Source organism: Myxocyprinus asiaticus, chromosome 2 (assembly GCF_019703515.2).
Source record: "Myxocyprinus asiaticus isolate MX2 ecotype Aquarium Trade chromosome 2, UBuf_Myxa_2, whole genome shotgun sequence".
NCBI lineage: Eukaryota > Metazoa > Chordata > Actinopteri > Cypriniformes > Catostomidae > Myxocyprinus > Myxocyprinus asiaticus.
The window spans coordinates 15,803,917-15,821,207 of record NC_059345.1 but is presented as its reverse complement, the minus strand read 5'-3'; the positions used below and the strand labels follow the sequence as shown (position 1 = coordinate 15,821,207).

At 37.3% G+C, this 17,291-nt stretch overlaps 1 long non-coding RNA gene across 2 annotated transcripts; it reads left to right on the top strand.

The window, feature by feature from the left end:
• Positions 1-418: 418 nt before the first annotated feature.
• LOC127414192 (uncharacterized) lies at positions 419-15,458 on the top strand. 2 transcript variants are annotated; one of them, XR_007892757.1, is made up of 5 exons: positions 419-888; positions 2,337-2,529; positions 4,440-4,512; positions 5,811-6,154; positions 15,326-15,458. It is a non-coding gene; the product is annotated as an uncharacterized LOC127414192 (long non-coding RNA). The 2 variants fall into 2 exon arrangements; XR_007892756.1 differs by having other exon boundaries at positions 420-888; positions 5,927-6,154.
• Positions 15,459-17,291: the final 1,833 nt, after the last annotated feature.

Sequence of the window (17,291 nt, the reverse complement as noted above, 5' to 3'; positions counted from 1 at the left end):
CTCTATAATAAACACTGTATTAGCTACTTCTGGAGAATTATGATGAGTAAATGGTACTTAATGAAACTATGTAGAGCAGGGCCATAGCTAGTGGGGTGAAAGGAGGTAATGATTCTAGGGGCCGAAAGGTCCAGGGGGGCCCACAACAAATTCAAAACTGTATTTTTTAATAGGTAAAGGCCCCAGAGCAATATACAGTCAGGGGGCCCAGAAATCTTTGCTACGGCCCTGCGGGGTAGGCTACTGTATAGGAACTCTGCAACCTGACGCGCACGTCAAGCCAGAGAGAGAGAGAGAGAGAGAGAGAGAGAATGGAGAAGAGAGGAGAGGAGAGAGGCGCGCTCGGATTGTGATTGGTCGCTCGGCTGCCTGCTGCTGGAGTGATGTCACTGCAAGAGCAAACCGACAGAGGAGGATGCATTTAGTCAGAAACTAGACACTTCCAGGCTGGAGAACATCACATCCACGGGAAAAGCAGAGCGCAGTCGCTCTCGACTGCACAGTGGAAACGGAATGGGGACATTGCTCATGCATGGTTTAATAAAATAAGCCTGCATGTCCTCTTACATCCACGCATGAACACTGTTAACAAGCTTTCAAGGGGGAATTCCCCATCTTGGAAATTAAACTGCCTGTTCCGTTCTCTGGATCGCTGAGAGGCAACATTCGAGGGTTGAACACTTAAGGACTGCGAGTTTTTGAACGGGAAAATGTATAATTGAAGAGCTGGCACAGAAGAGTATGCTTCTGGCAATACAAGCCACTGTTCATAGATTTTTGCGTCAATTTTTAACGCAAGACGCACGGGAACCTCTATTTGTCCACGACACACAGGCACTCGTAGCTTACTTTCTGACAGTGAGGAATATGCACGTCATTGTTATAGAAGTAAGATTTTTAAATTATCAGAATGATTTCTATACTTGCTCTTAATAATTTCTTTTAAACTCAGTAATTCAGCTTGACTTTCTTAACTGTTTTTGGTCACTGCTTCAGTAATCTATTCTGACGTTTAGTTGGGATTTATCAATAGATGTATATTTGGCTAATTCTAACATTTTACGTGAATTGCATATAATTGACCTCATGTGACAGACAAGACCATGTTTAGTGGTGAGTGTGGCCCTCCAAACAGTCTCTACACACAGCAGGTGGACCGGTAATGAGACTTTGTTAATATCGAGATTTTAATGAAATGTGTAGTGTGCCTATCTATCTATAACAATTAGATGACTAGGCTACATAGTAGCCTATCTATAGCCTAACCTTAAAGGCATTTTTAAATAATTGTGGACTATACACAAGAACATGGTTGCAGTGATTTAGCTCTTTAATAACTTGATTTTGAAACTGGCATACGGGTTTGGTTAAACATATCTGTTCATTTCACTACTCTTTTACATATTCATATAGATAAATATATACATATTTTTGATGTCTAATAATCCGATGGTTGCTTTTAGTAGGCTACATGCTTAACTACTTAAGTATTTACTTTTTTTGCGTTATTCGGCAGTATGTAGGCTATGCTTGATTAATAAGCATGAGGATTTGCATTATTTAGAAACAACAACAGGTTCGTCCATTAAATGTAATTAAAAGTAGATTAAACTATATGACGTCACTTACTACGTGAGGGAAATGTGTGTTCAAGAGACACGTTTGAAAAGATACAGCTTCATAGTTTTAGCATCAAAACGGAACTGTCGAACTATTCTTGGCGTGTGGCCTTATTAATAAAATGTTATCTGACGTAGCCTTTTATAGGCCTAAAATTTGGATAGTTTTTCTATACCATTAATTGTCGGGGCATAATTCTGAAACACGCATTTATTAGATATAACCAGTCTGTGCATTAGATTGAGTGCTACCTTTTGCAGGTTGTGGAAATATAATGGGAATCAAGCATGACGATGAATTGAAACAAGACATGGGAATGTGGACCTGTGGAGGTGTGATGACTGCATGGGGGCCCAACCAGCCAAATGAAATGCTGTTGGTATTTTGGTCTAATCATTATAATTTTTAAAGACTATTAGCCTACTAGAAGGAACAAAATCGTCAATAATTCCAAAGGCGAACATTTGAAACACATCCACACAGAGATGGCAACTTCAGGCCAAGAGTATTATGGATTGTGTAGGCGAAGATCTGTGAGATCTGGGTGTATCTTCAGCACGGGGCGAGGGTTGGGCGAATCCCATCAGCCTTTTCAACACTTGACTTGATAACAGTATTTACAGGTCTATGAAAAGAGTCTTGAGTCCATTAAATGGAATTTGAGTGTGATTTATTTGTCTGGTTCATTGTGCATTAACCCTGTTTTCGTTTATTAGGTCAACTTTATGAGATGGTTTTTAAGTGTTGATAGGAGGAGGTTGCTGTCTTTGGTTATCTAGCTGTATGAGTGATTATCTGCCTTCATAAAGCTAGATAACCGAAAGTAGAAACGTCCTCCTTAACTGCACAGTGGACAAGTTCACAGTGGAAGAAGTAATCGCGGGAAACTGTGAGAGTTACGAGCATGAGGTAAGCAGGTCCCCATACAAAATGTGAGTCATACAGGTCATTAAAGATCTGCAATATAAACTAATAATAGCTTGCGTAGATCACCAGGAATGTTGCAGATTAAAATAAGCTTAAAATAGGCTATATACATCTACATAGCTTTTATTCAAATGTAGCCTATATGTGGTCGCATTTTTTCGTAAACAACTTGATAAACTACATTTAACACATTGTGTTTAACACAAACTGAAAAAGCTATAGTAACACTAATAACACCTTTTTAAGCTGTCAACTTTGGTAATAAAAAAAGGACAATTCCTATCTTTAAGGGAGTCAAATGTTTTGTTCGATGTATTTTATAGACTTCTATTTAACGAAAAAAAATGCATCATTTACAGGGGGAAATGCAGTCAATTTTCTTCACAATCACAATCGAGTTCTTAGTGTGTATGCTTATTATGTCTTTTATAAGCTACGAAAAACCCTTCAGAGGCAGATGAAAATCTTTGTCAACAATGTTTGGCGCTGTTAACTGTATAACTGAATTCGTTTGTAATTACCCAGCGGCTTTTCACGAATCAGATGACTCAGACAATTCAACCTACCTTACACCATTTGTTATCTTTACCTCAACAAAGCAAACAGGCATTCCTGACTGGAGAACAATTGCAAAAACGAGGCCTACACTACAGTGCTCAATTAGGCGTGTATAGTGTATCTGAACAGCTTGGACAGGGCCACATTAATTGGAATTAATCGAATGATCTAGTAAGCTTCTGAACTTTTCTATAGCCTATTTAAGTTTTCTCACGATGCCATATTTTGTCACTTCTCTATCAATTATAGATGACAAATAAGCGTATGTGTTAATGTGTAAAACATCTCCTCCCAAAACACACACATATGTAGGCTACAGTCACACTGCTGAAGATATTACCTCATGCTAAACCAGCCTCATTATGCATAGCCATATTAATCTGGCTGGACACATCAAAGGTAATGACAGCTCACAGAACTGAAGCTGGAACTAATGCATGAAGCCGTATTGAAAACAAGTGTACTCGTAGAGCACGTGGACTTTCGCATACATACTCTATATAAAACATTGTGTAAATCTTATTTGAAAAATATTAAGCGTCCAAAATCTTTAGAGCTGTAATCACTTAAGAAGCTCCGCGTCTCGTAGAAGTGGAACACAACACACACTATTGCCTGTGTGTTGCGATGCTGTTTACTGAAGCATAAGTTGATAAAAAAAAAAAAAAAAAAAAATACTCAATGCTTAGTTGACCAGTAAATTAAATAAAAAGGACATAACATATTTTTTGTAGTATAATTAAGGTTGTCATACCCAAAGAACGAAATGGAAATCCTGAAATGACCAAGAAAAAATACATAGCATAGGATATTTACTTTATATGTAGGGCTGTTTAGACTGTATTTGACTACATGGGTTGCCTGGTTAAGAAGTCTTTGTTTTTTATGTTTTATGCATGCTAAAATTGTATAGGCTACACCAAATAATACAATAGAAGCCTATACATATATAACAGTCTACCATGCTTATACATATAATCAGAATGTGCAAACCCTACACAAATTCTGTTATTATGGCTAAAAGACCATAAAAAAAAAAAAAAAAACAATTGGTCAAATGTTGAGTAAAACTTTCAAACTGGGATAGAGATAGTGTAGAACAAAAAGTTATTGCTCTGAATGGGCAGATAAGATTTTATTTTCCCCAAATTTTCCACTTTTAAAAACAATGTATTTATGTTTTAATTCAAGGATTATTGCCTGACTGTCATTTATTTATTTGTAATGTCAAATATTCAAAAGTTTATTCTAGCTGGCAGGTGTATGTATTGTAAATCTTAATACTCTGAATATTTTCTAATTCTGGTGTCTTGTGTTACTTTTTTCAACTTTAGCCTCTTAAACACACAGTGTCTTTGTGAGAGACCAGAGCACTGGAGCTACAAGAAGAAGAAAACAGACCATCTGGTAAGTGCAATCACAGCTTAATGCAATGCAACATTGTAATTAGAACAATTAGTTGTACAGTTAATCTGTTACAGCAGCTAACACACACAGTAAATCAGAAAGTATGCTAATCAATGCATGCAGTTGAAAAGAGCCAAATGCAAATATTAATCCCCAATCAAGTCGAAACTCACTGTGTGCATCACATGAATCTTTAATCAGAAAATCTATCTATAGAAAACCTCTCACTCTCTTTGTGTGTGTCTAGTAAGCTTGTGAATGATTTGTTTGTGGCAGCATGACCTAGATCTAAGATAAGTTTTTCTCTTTATGTGTCTGTTTTTTTCTCACCACTTTTACACTCATCCACCCACCAACCGCCTGCCCACGATCCTCTATATACTCTGTCAATCTGTCTAGATAACTGTATGTCATATATATTTAGCTTTTATTGGCACTTGAGCAGATTCACATTTGTGCTGTCAGCCTGTAAATACATTTCTTTAAAGTGTTTTGTAAAATGCTGTATAGTGTATATTTGTACTTTTCAAAAGCATATCAGACAGAGGTTGTGTAGCTGACACACAACGTTAACAATGGCAAGGGCTCGCTAACAGTTCATAATAACAGAGGATAAAGCACAAAGCATTATTATCTCAATAAAAAGCCCTAATATCATTAGTATGATCCATATAAAAAGAAAGAAAATCAATCTAAATCCGTATGTATTTTAACATGGTCAAGACTATGTCATTAGTATGACTCCAGGACATTAGACCAGAGGCTTCAATGCGACAAATGATCAGAGAGAGGAAATTATATGTCTGTCTCCATCTCGATAATGATAAGAATGTATGGGCCACTATCACATTGGATATTACTTTATGTAAAATTAATGTGAGCAAAGAAATTCTGTCATCATTCATTAACAATGATCTTTTCCAGCTAAACTGGTTATCCAGTTCAATTGAATAAGGTTATGCAATGAGATTATGGGTGGACAGCAATTGATGTGGGCTGATTCAGTATACCTTCACAGTGACCAGCACTGGCAATGGCACAAGTTGGCTATTAAAACACAAAAGTCAGGGGTGCATGCCTTTGCACAATTCGTATGAGTATCACACAAACTATTTACATTATTAATGTTAGGATTATCTCTCCCTGGAGAAGTTACTTCACTTAAAATACAAAGCAATTATTGTTATCTGATACCATTAATATTACCTAAAGAAATGTTAAATAGCCATTTCCATGACATCTGCTTTGGCAGTGATAAAAGGGGCTTTTTTGTGCTTTATTTTCTTGTTTCCCCTTAGCAACTGCCAGCCATTTACACTCCTTTTGGAGCAAGAGAGGGAGTGGGAAAAAGGGTGCAATTGTCCAAATGAAAGAAAAGAAAAATAATAGTCAACCCTCATCCTTCTCCTACCAGCTCCCCTCCCTTCATCAACGGAAGCATTTAGTGCCATCTGTGCCCCCAGAGTAAAGAAAAAAAGAAAGTGAGTTAGAGTCTACATCCCTAGTGCCAATGGGGACAAAGAGGCTGCCAGTTGCCACGGACCACCAGATGCTGGAAGACTGAATGAGGGGTGTGCTTTCAGGAAGCCATCTTGATGGATAAACTGGCTGCTGCTCTCTAAAATGGCTGTGTTGGCATGAGGTAGGCTGCATCGTTGCCTATATCAGACCAAGCTACCGCGTTATTCTGACCACACAGCACTGATTTTAGCTCTCTTTCTTATCAATGTTCTCCAATGTGATCTCACCGGTTATCTTGGCACATCATTTGAAATGTAAAACACACACATATCTACGTAAAGATTAGACACCTGAAAAGGACCGAACATGCTTCATGTTCAGTGGGTAGTCGGTGTTGTCTTCAGCTTTGGCCATTCAGTCACTGGCAGAGTGAGATTAGGCCCTGTTGCCAGGCTTTCAGCCAAAATAATTTTCTTCGAAAAAAAAAAAACTATCACACTCTGATCTCTCCGGACTAATTAGGAAATAGCACCTAAGTACCCCGTTATCTATACGCACACACTCAGATATACACAAAGACCCTCTGATTTGTAGCAAGCTTTAAACTCAAATTAATCTACCCTGCAATACATATTTTCATATGAATGAGAATGAAAGTAGCTATTAGTAATGATCAGTTACTTAACTGGAGCTTGAATATGTGTCCGTAAGGGTAAAAAGAGGTCTACAAAACAAAGATAAACTAAATAACGAGACATGCCAGTTCAGTACGGCTGCCCCACCATACATATATGTACAAGTCTTCGATATCAGACTTACTGACGAAACCTAAAAGTGAGTGCTGCTTGAACTCACGAGAGACTACTCAGCTTAAGTTTATTTAACTACAGCATCCCATTGACCAACCTAGACTGAAGAGCACTCTGCCATTGCTATCAATTTGTGTCTGCTACTGCTGCTGATACACTAAATTACTACAAAGGTGCCCTCACCAGCTTACAATAACATGCACCCTACCCTAACTTTAATGAAAGAGGTCTACAGACACTCACTGTGGAATTCCCACTATGCCATGTTTTTAATGATGTTTGGTGCTCTCCCAAAATATCCACAGTTTGTATCATTAGCTGGTCAGTGCTTTGGTCACTGTGCTGAAAAGTGCAAAACATATAAAACATTCAAACATTAAATTCACTAAGATGTTATGTGGGGAAGGAAATTTACTCAGGCCTCTTGGTTGCAGAAAGCTGCATATTATGCCACTGAAATGAATGGAAGACACTGAAATGTACTTCAAAATAGGAAGGTGACTGGGTGCGTCATAATGGGTTGCTGATGATATGCAAATAGTCTATGGATTGCTAAAATTCAGAATCGGATTAATTAGAGCACAAGTATATTTAACATATTTACTCCAGGATGACACATTTGCTTTGCTTAAAATAGAAACGATAAAAATTAATAGGTGTTAGAATACACTGAAATGTACTGAAATGCGAAGACGAGACAAATGAATGCGACATCCACTGAATATTTAAAGCCACCGAATCCTCCTCATAAAAACGGAAAAGCGTTTGTAAATAGGCTACTTACTGAACGTGGAAACCTTGTCTGCTTAAAAAAAGACCCCGTTGTCCATACATTCATCAAAATCATCGATTAGCACACTGCTAACATAAACAAACGAGTTTAAACGAGCATTTTTGAAAGGAGTGTCATTTTATCCGAAAAGAGGAGGTATGGCAAAAATAGCCCGTCAAAATAAACGTGTAAAAAAATCACTGCAGTACGGATGGTGTCCGTAGAGCTTACAAATAAAGGAAACAATGATGCAAGCGCTTCTGTTAATGAAAAAGAACAGACAAGCTCCGCATATTAACATAATTGCATAGGAACAAGCAAAGAGGACTGAGCCCCCAATTAAAGGCGCAGCAGCGTTTTATTACAGGCATGTGGCAACGTTCTGTAATTTGAATTTTTCAATTCAATTCGAAACTAAATTCCGGTTGTGTTTCAAAGCATTAACACTGTAACATTTTAAATATGTATGTGTTCTATCTAAGCCCATAAATGCTTTTTGTAGATATCAGAGAATTGCAATGAGAATTTCTGCCAAAACCTGCATTCTAGAAATTTCCAGGTTGGAATACACTCTCAATATATGCCATATCTTGCATGCTAAGACACGAAGCAAATGCACAGTGTGAAATGGAAAATATGTCCACAATGGATGCAAATACACTACAAATTACAACGTGTAAGCAGGGGCATTTGTTTTCTCACGTTTGCATGATACAGACAAGAACAACCCCTATCCTACTCATTCTTAAAATAAATAGTTGGAGGTTATATGATTTGATGGGCCCTTAATAGGCAGGGAAATTAAGATTACACACAGTGAACTTGTTCAACAAAAAATCTGCAGATTTAGGACTTAATACAGTGCCTCTGCACCTGTGGCAGTTGTTATATTATTCATATAGCAATGGAATGGAAATGGTCTGTGTACTCTATGTACAGCTCTCGGTTTTCTACTGAGGGTCTCTATTTATGACCAAATACTCTAACCACATTTTAAATTTGTCCTTGGACAAAATAATACCCTGGAAATGAGGGGCTGTAGCTGTACCTTTAATAGAGAATTTCTAATTAGGCAATGTATCTTGGTGTGAGGGGGAGGGGTTTCCTCCCTCTGCATCTCAGGGTTTTATGTAAAAGACCTTCACTGCTTAAATATCTTAGACAGGGCCACAAAACTAATTTTATACCCTTGAACAGAGAACCTAACACAGTATTGTTACATAGCAGCATTGCATGTGTCCATGACTTTATGAAATAACAGCTGTAGAAGGTTTAACAACAAATTTGTGGTTTATAGAAAAATATACAGATGTATAGGACCCCCCCCCCCCCCCCCCCCCCATTACAATTACTAATTGGTAATTACAAGGGTTTTATGCTATAAATGTGGTTTATGAGGACATTTCTCGTGTCCCCATAATTCAAATAGCTTAAAAAACATACTAAACGATGTTTTTTTGAAAATGTAAAAATGCAGAAAGTTTTCTGGGATGGTTAGGTTTAGGGGTAGGGTTAGGGGATAGAATCTATTGTTTGTACTGTATAAAAATCATTATGTCTATGGAGAGTCCTCATAAGGATAGCCGCACCAACGTGTGTGTGTGTGTGTGTGTGTGTGTGTGTGTGTGTGTGTGTGTGAATACGAGCACTCGGGCAGAGGGAGTGGATGCTTGACAAAGCATAATGTGACTGCTGTAGAGCAGTGGCTGAAAAGTGTTAATTATGCCGCTTGGCACGGTGCCAAACCCCATACCAGATTTTTCCAGTTTTCAATATGCAAATCATGAGCTGAACTGTGTATTGTTTTTGTGGTTTACCAATACAGCTCTTTGTGTTTTTCAGTCAAACAGAATGTGTGTGTGTGGAATATTTGAGTCCATATACATAAAGGTTATATATAAGGATAAATGCTATTTTTTTCTTTTTTGAATCAAGCATGCTATTCAGCACAAAAGCTAGAGAACAACTGTACCCTTTTACTCTGCTTTGTGCAAATTACTTCTACTAAATTCTGGTAATTCAACTGACCAATGAAAATCCTTTTCCTTGTCATTTTTTATTACTTTCTGTGTGATAGCAGCTCAACTAAATGTGCTTTATGTAGATGACAAATGTGGATTTTTAGGTATGACTATGATTACTTTTTTTCATGGACTGGAAAGGGCAGTTCTTGTATATGTAAGGAGTCTGGATGATATTTAACTGTTTTTAACTTTAAGACAAGGTCATTTACATGTGTTTTATTTGTGAATGTGGGATTTTGTCTATGGACAAAAGAGTCAATGTCAGAGATTAGAACAGTTTATGGCCATCCTCTTTTAATAAACACCCAACCCAAAATTATAACACAAATCCAACTCATACAGGCAGGCTTCCATACCAATACTTTACAGTATATATAATAATGCTGTTCAAAAATGTTGATTTGAGATGTATTAATGCCAAATCTGCAGCTGTAGACTTTGTGTTGGTAAACAGTTTGATTGTGCTCACATTATTATTCCAGACCCCTCTCCTCTTCTACAATGGAAGCATTGTACAGGGAGTACTTGACGTGGGTCCACAGTTCCCCCTGTTTCCCACCATTGTCTGTATGGATGGAGTACTAGAGACAGTGGAGGGTAATAAGCTGAGAAAGATGCTCATGCCCAGACAGAGCCAGATGCCTAAATTAGCACCCAAACCCTAAGAAACTATCCTCAGGGAATGGCTGAGGATAGGGCTTTATTTTTAGTCAGTGCATGTGTGGCAGAGTGTGAGTATGCTTGTGCAGAAGAGTTTGAATTGCATGAGCATTTGCACAATCATGTGTGCTCGCACAGTAGATGTTATCGTCTCCATGATGTGTTTGCAGTGGCAGAGTGTTAGGCTATTGTACAACGGATTTTCATAGTTTACATCGTTTGAGACCAATGCAAATTAGCTAAGTGTCCACCAAAGCATTTTTTAAAGACTAATTTGTCTTAGGTTATGCAGTTTAATTTATTTATTTATAATATGTATGAGATCACCCCCTAATACTCATGAAATATAATGTATTATAGCACACATGCAGCAAAGTATTTAGAAATCATAATGTGCATTAATGTTTTTAGTATTTATAGTAAGACCAAATGTGAGAATACACAAAATCAGTTCAAGCTGAATTTGAAGGACAGTTTGTTCCTCTCCCCCTTCTGCCAGGGCACAGCAGTTGGGCAAGCAATTAATTAAAGCTCCATTACAATATATTACCCAGTAAAAATGGAGGCAGCGATACAGAAAACTAGAGGGAAGTTTTCCCTGTGACAGAGACAGTATTTCACAGCAAAAAAGAAGGAGGAATTATTTATGCTAAATAAAAATGTTGATTTCAGAAGAGTTGGAGGACTTAAAAGCGATACACAGAAGCACTAAGCCAGCGAGGACATGATGTCACCAACTCAGGTTTACTGAATTTGACTCAAACACGCAAGAAAAATGGGGAGATATAAACAAATTACATTAATAAATACACTGATGAAAAATGAGATATGGATAGAATGCGTGTTTGGAGAATAGATGTCATAAACAGGGGAGGGCTTTTACTGTCTGGCTCAGTCTGTGGCCCCATGTGGCAGTTGCTGCAGCTGGCATGTTAATATCAAAGGCCTATGGGAGGTGGCTATCTGGGAATATTTGTCTGGCATACTAACAGTTTTCTCACCATCATATGTCATCTTTATGTCCAGTATAATGCGATTTTACAGATTTATTTCTAAAAGTCTGTCTGAGACTCATGCAGTGCTGATTTCATTTTTTGCTATTGTGATAAAAACTTTCTGCCCAGTTAGATTTGGAAATGTGATCTGGAGATGTGTAAATAGTGAAAATGGCTCCACTGCTACATTTTTTAGGACAGCTCCCACATGTCTGAATTACACCTTATATAGAAATCATATTTGTGTTTTTCATTCAGGACTGCTTTTTAGGAAAGGATGAGAATAAATATTGTTAATGAAAACACCACAAGAGCAGAAGAGCATTACGAATCTCTTTCAGGACTGGTCATAACTGTGAAATGAACAGTGGGGAGACCTGACAGAATCAAGGGATGCACACACAGCCTATCAAAGAAGCATCTCTTGGGTTTATGTTAAAGATGATTGTGTGTTCCCTCTTTCCCCCTTGTGGATACCTCAGCTGTCGATCCAGTCTTAATCTTGGAATAAACACGATTATCCTGCAAAGGGTTGTTCTCAGCTTTATATCAGCAACGGGGGAGCTTTGAAATTGTTTCCCCCCCACCTTTGCCTCCTCCTCCTTGGACGAGTGGCCATGAAAAGCCTGGGATTGGGATTCCCGAGCAGGACTCTGGATAAACAGGCAGCAAAAAGAACCACAGTCAGCAGAGAGGGCAGCGAGCAGGCATGGCTTTCAATAGATTTAAGCTGAACTATTAGATTCAGGCAATCCAAAACTGTACAGCACCTGAATCAAGATCATAACCTCCTACCCCATGTTATTCAGGTCTAGACCATTTAAATCATGCTTTTGGTGTTGTGTTGAGGGTGTACATTTACTTAGCACTTTATTAGGAACACCTGTACACCTACTTATTCATGCAATTATCTAATCAGCAAATCATGTTGCAGCAGTGCAATACATAAAATCATGCAGATACGGGTCAGGAGCTTCAATTGATGTTCACATCAACCATCAGAATGGAGAAAAAAATTTGATCTCAGTGATTTTGACTGTTGGTGCCAGCAGGGCTGGTATGAGTATTTCTGTAACTGCTGATCTCCTGGAATTTTCACACACAACAGTCTCTAGAGTTTACTCTGAATGGTGTCAAAAACAAATAGCATCCAGTGAGTGTCAGTTCTGTGGATGGAAACACCTTGTTGATGAGAGAGGTCAATGGAGAATGGCCAGACTGGCTTGAGCTGACAGAAAGGCAATGGTAACACAGATAAACATTCTGTACAATTGTAGTGAGCAGAATAGCATCTCAGAATGCACAACAACGTCGAATTTTGAGGCGGATGGGCTACAACAACAGAAGACCATGTCAGGCACTGTATTAGGACCATAGTGTTTCTAATAAAGTGCTCAGTGAGTGTAGCCTCAAAAAATTAGGTCACTTTTACTGTCTTTCAATCTTAAAATACTTCTTTTTCTTTTTTTTTTTTTTTTACATGGCTTTTTGATAAAATGGCAGAGTAATGTTGATTATAATGCTAGACTGTGGTTTGAATGAACTGACTGGAGTTGGATTAAGAAGTTCTTGCAATTTACTTTGTAGTTAAGTAATATTAGAGATGACCAGTGCTTTTTTGCACATTCTAAAAGCAGCCACTTACAAGAACATTAATTACTGTATCATGTTGATGGGAGAGCAAGGGGGAAAGACTTGGAATTTTTAACACTTAAACCTTCAACATGGTCAGACCATTATAAAGAACCTTGAGATATAATTATCCTCACTTTAATGCCTTGTTCCAATTTTTCCACTTGACATCTTTAAACAGGAGAAGAATAACCATCACTTTTAAAGATAAAAAGGGCATTTATATTTAAATATACAGTATTTAAGACCTATGTGTCAACATATTGAACATTTGTTGAAAATATTGAAACATCGCAACATTGTTGATCATTGTTGATTATCTCTTTTTCACTTTAAAATTTTACCTCATGTGAAATTTACAATTAGTCTAACTTTTGCAATACATATGGAAATATTGTATAAGGACATGTGATCCTCATTATTGGTATCAGAGTCAAGTTCAAGTTCATTGCCTGTGTGGGAGTCTTGCCAGACTGGGAACTTCTTCATCCACCCCTGTGAACCAGCTCACCCCCTGTAACCCACACCCTATCTGCCCCTCCTATTGTTGTTTTGGTGGGCGGCTGGATGGGGCTCTCCACTCTGTGCTGTTGCTAAGGGAGAGTGGGCTGGCTGGCCCAGAAATGTGCTGGTGAAAAGGCCCGCCTGTCAAAGTGTCTGAGGGAAGTCAGGCTGGTTGGCTCCCCCTATACACACACACACACACACACACACACACTTTATATAAACAGACACACACACACACACACCATCTCTAACAGTTGAAGTGCGTGTGTTTTTCAGACTTTCAGACCCTGGGAATGGCAGCACTTTATATTCATCAGCCCCCCCCCCCACTCAATGCAAGTTCACTCTTCTATAGAAAGAACATGTCTGTGGTTGTACGTAAACATCACACCAGACCTTGGTGTTATAAAATAAAATATCTAGTATAGTACAGATTTCCCCATCTCTATCCTGTGAACGTGCTTTCCCAACATGATTACACAGGAAATCGAAACGAAGCCTAGTTTTATAGGCCTGTGCACCATCAATCGGACAGTGCAGCATGTTGTAAGGATACCAGGGATTTCTAAATATGATTATGTTTCTTCTAATGTATAATCAGCATAGCAGAGCGATGCGGGCATTTTGTATTTACATAGGGTATTAGAATGTTATGGAGGGCTCTGTTCCCATTAGAGTGTGAGAATTAGTGAGAGTTGAGAGAGTGTGTGTGTGTTTTCTTGAGGTCTCATTTAAGGCTGAGGACGAGAATTGAGAAGAAAAGGCCAGTGATTTGCTTAAGCTGCATGCTGTCTGGGGGGGGGGGGGGGGGGGTTGTTGCTAGAGAAAAAAAAAGATATGAGGGGATATAAAAAAGAAAAAGAAAGAAACCCCACATTGTAGAGGCACAGAAAGAGAGAGGGGGTTGAATGAGGCAGAGGGTGAAAATTGACAGAGAAAAGGTTCTTGTCAAGTCTCACGCAGGGATTAAATTGTCCATAAACCTCTCTACATATAATTTGGGTAAACGGGTAATGGCATTGGTACACATCGTACACAAATTCTAAGGGCATAGAAAAACAAATACAGTCAACGTGTTGTATGCATTACTCTTGGCTTACCAAATTTGGTTTACTAACTGCATTATTTTGAGCAATATAAAAATCATCAAAATTATCTCAAAATGTCATCCTCTTTAAGACTGTAATGGCCACTAAGCTGAGAGAACATACTGATGCAGTAAAATTGTAGATTAACACACATAAACACACACACACGCATACACACACAAACAACACAATACTACCCCACACTACCATTTAGATAATTGATTGTTCTCATTAAAATAAACAATTCAAAAAGTCACCAAAATCGACTCCAATCTTTACAAAATCTCCAACATTTTGAATTTTAATAGCTATGAAAACACATAAATCCACTTCCATCATTATACTGTAAACATGGCTCAAAATTGTGTTTTGCATTGGTACTTCAGGCCACTATTTCCATAGTGACAGGGCTATTAATTCTGAATGATCTAAACTGTCCTTAAAATATCTCTAGATTTATCTGGTATGCAGCACAGGAGGAGGAAGGTTATCGTTTGCAATTCATTTATTTTCTTTTGTTGATCTGACTGGATAAAGTGTAAAGAGATTCAAGAGAAGTATTTTTATTCTCCTTTTAGTGAATTCTCAGAATCTATAGGATCTATAAGGACAATATATAAGGACAGCTTCATTGGAAAAATCTCGGGATCTCCAGATCTTTGCTTCTAATATTGTTTTTATTTTCACTTACTTAAATAGCATTACATCATTAAATTAACACAAAGAAAATCAAACTAGCTTTCATCATAAAAAGCGAAGATTTTGCACATTGCTGTTCATGACAAAATGTTGTCTAGTGATGTGAGTGTGATATTGTTACTTAAATGTATATCCTTTTTTTTTTCTCTTCCTTTTATGTAACCAGGCTCCTGGAAATGATCAAAACTGTTGAGAAAAAAAAAAAAAACAAACATCGCTGTCATCAGCTGCCAGAGGACATCAGGCTATTTTTGATTCAGATGGTCAATAACAGCACCTCAGGAATCCAGCATCTCTTCTAGTTGGTTCACTGAGAAAATTAAACAAGCAGATATTAGAGATGAATCTACAACTTGCACTAATAAATGTAGCTGGGTGTTGTACAATCATCGCTTTATAAACTGAACAGAATAATGACAAAAAATAATGTGCCTTAATATGTGAAATGTTTACAGTGAAAATGAACATTATTTAAATATCTCTCTTGGTTGATAATACCACACAATGAAAACGACTCATATGTGTTCTATATTTTAAATGTACTTTTAATGTCTCCTTGTCTTGCATGAAATGTATGCACTTTCATGTTGGATATTACATCCACTTAAATGTGCCTTTTTCATTTAGAAATTATACTTAACAATCAGGATGTTATGCATGGCTTACATGTTTATTACAGGAATTATATACAACGCTCTGCACTTCTTCTAATGCTTTTTGTCATACTTATCATTTTGTATGATCATGTGATGTATGAAATAAACCTATTAAACTGTAAAAACCTTTTGAGTCATACTTATCTTTGATAAGAGGAATACGTCAACCACAGCTTCAAATGTATGGGCAACAAGCTATTTTGTAACCACACCACCAGCTTGACTGTTTCTAGACCCGGAACTCTTGTCAGCACCTTGGATAGCACACAATAAGGTGACGTGGGAAAAATAACAATACCAATGAATCATCTCTCTTAATGATGCGGAGAAAATATGCGGAACCTTCTCTAGAATGAGTCAGCTCATCTGTGTGTGGTGATTTGAGTAATGCCAGAGTATTTTGAGGTGATGTGTGTTTGTATTACTTTATGAGAAATAATAAGCTAAATATGAGAAATGCTCATCTAATTCATGTCAATGAGATTTGTGGATTGTTTCCTTTTAGTGAGATTATTTGAAGTATTCGTGATGCTGATCCATATTAAATGAGTTTCCTTTGTATCACACCTTAATACTTTAAAGAAAATAGGCTAAATGATTTGTAACATATGAAGCCCGTAAAAAATCAGTTAACATATATTTTATATTTTAATATTTTATTAAGGTAGTATGAATGTTTTTAGACATTGGTTTAAAAGAAAACTATTATATCTAGTGTATCTAAGCTCAAAGTTATTTACCGCATATTAAATAACCGGGGAGTTATTCAAGAATTCCATTCAGCCAAATATATATTAATTTCGACGGGCCTACAACTTCACTCTCCTCTCAGGCTAAACTGGGTCTGTCTTTTGACACAACAACATTTGACAAGATTCGAAATCTTAAAAAGTACATAAACAGTAGCCTATAGAAATCTCAGATTATTTAAACACAGTTCTAATATCACGAATATAGTCTACCTGTCGTGGCCCAACTATTTGAATTGGTTTCTGAGCACTGTTTGTTAATCATTCGTTAAATGCCTACAATAAGTGAACACTCATAGGTGTAAAATGAAAATGACCGGTATTATGTCGTGTGCTCTGAGAAAAGAATAAAATTCAAACTACAGTCGCCGTCAGACGTTTATCAAGTTTGGTACTTGATTGGCTTGCTCTTGTTAAAACTGTGCACAAACAATTGCTGTTAAATATTTATTATTTATATATTTTATTATTATTATTATTATTATTATTATTATTATTGTCTGTTAGGTCCCAATATTTGGCCGCATGATTTCGAAATCATATATTAGTCCTGAAATGCACATATTAGCAAATCATAATTTAAGGATTAAAGAGGTTATTGTAGGATATTCTGTACAAATAGATTTCCGCTATTATCTAACCCTAAATCCAAACGTACTCCAGGCAGACATTAAATTAACAAAAGGCCTTCATTAGTTGGGCCCATATGATGGGCAGTTTACATGAA